Source organism: Acomys russatus, chromosome 1, assembly GCF_903995435.1.
Source record: "Acomys russatus chromosome 1, mAcoRus1.1, whole genome shotgun sequence".
Classification (NCBI taxonomy): domain Eukaryota; kingdom Metazoa; phylum Chordata; class Mammalia; order Rodentia; family Muridae; genus Acomys; species Acomys russatus.
In genome coordinates this window covers 121,067,377-121,068,943 of record NC_067137.1, presented here as the reverse complement: position 1 = coordinate 121,068,943, position 1,567 = coordinate 121,067,377, and the positions used below count along the sequence as shown (strand labels likewise).

Below are 1,567 nucleotides of genomic sequence, written 5' to 3'. Positions count from 1 at the left end.
GCCCTGTCCCCGAGATGCTATAACACTGGCTCACTCCCAGAAGGCCTCTCTGCAGCAGCCAGAGTGCAGACAGTCCAAAGAGGGGCATCCTTCAACGCCGCTACGCCACTAAGCCGTTCCTCTTGGTCTTGATTGTAAATGGCAAATAAAATCCTTTCCACGTCAATTTTCTACAATGAAACTGGATTCACACAGTGCTCACCCACAACAAAGGGTGGCCTCAGACTTTCGACGGCCACTGTGGCTATCAATTTTATTAATTTCATCTAATCAAATTTTTGCAGCACTGATCGTACCAAGAGGCTGTGGTTTCCGTGCCAAGGTTTGGTCAGCACAAATGCTTCCATGTGCAGCTTGTTGACTGGTAAAATGAAGTTATTCTGTTATCCATAATGCTTCTTTTTCACTGAATCAGACTGAGGTCTTACTGAAGTCCGTCTTGCCGGGAATGGTGGTACAAGCCTGTGGAAGCTGCAGAGGAAAGGTTCCACCCTTGAGCGCAGCCCAGGCTAACACGGTGAGGCCCTTTCGAGACACAAATGGGCTCTGGCAAGATGCGGACATATTTGAGGCTTTCACTCAAACGCGAAGGTGGAACACAAGCACTCACCGACGTTCTCCCAAAAAAAAATGCCACCAAGATAGAATCTGACACCAAAAACAGAGGCTTCTCTGCCCGCCCCCGCATGAGCTTGCCATCGCAGTCAATGCTCCCAACAGCGCCCCCAACCTTCAGATGAGGAAACAGAGGCATGGGCAAAATGTGAACACCAGGAAGTGCCTGTGACCAAGGGCTAAATTGACAACTTCCAGAGGAAAAGCGAAAGATACTCTGCAACCGCTCATGGAGTCCTGGTAAGCTCAAGCCGAAAGATAAGGCAGCAGCAGGCAGGCACGGGGTGGAACACAGGGCAGCCAGAGCCCGGGAAGGCTCAGAACCCAGAGGCTGCAGAGCAGCGGGGTAGGGGTGGGGGCGAGGGGCTCAGAGGTGTGGCAAGTGGCCCACTTTTGCATATTTATTTATTCACTTATTTAGTGTGTGGGCGGCTTCTAGGTATGCTTCAAGAGCTTGCATGTCATCTTTACTCAGAGGCCACGTCAATCTTCTCCGTACTGTCCCATTTTTAGTGTATGTGCTGCTGAAATGAACACATATGTGTGTACACGTTCACATATGTGTTGGGGGGATCGGGCTCAGAGATCAACACTGTGTGTCTTCCTTAAGCGTCCTTCACCTTATTTTTTAATACTTTTATTTATTCTTTTTTTAATTTTTTATTTGTTATAGTATTGGTGTTTTGCCTGCATGTATGTCTGTGTCAGGGTGCTGGGTCTCCCATGGAGATACACACAGTTGTAAGCTGCCATGTGGTTCCTGGGAATTATACCCGGGCCCTATGGAAGACCAGCCATCTCTCCAGCCCCTATTTATTCGTTGAAATTTTCATACATATATATAATGTGTTTTGATCACATCCATCTGCCACTGCTTCCCTCCAACCTCCTAGTACTCCTCATGTCTCCCTCTTTTACCACTATTACTATTAATAACCAAAGTCCGTGGGCT

At 48.1% G+C, this 1,567-nt stretch overlaps 1 non-coding gene across 1 annotated transcript; it reads right to left on the bottom strand.

Annotated features, from left to right (window-relative positions):
- Nucleotides 1-1,045: 1,045 nt before the first annotated feature.
- Nucleotides 1,046-1,152, bottom strand: LOC127197041 (U6 spliceosomal RNA). Its single transcript, XR_007831585.1, has one exon. It is a non-coding gene; the product is annotated as a U6 spliceosomal RNA (small nuclear RNA).
- Between the last annotated feature and the right edge of the window lie 415 nt (nucleotides 1,153-1,567).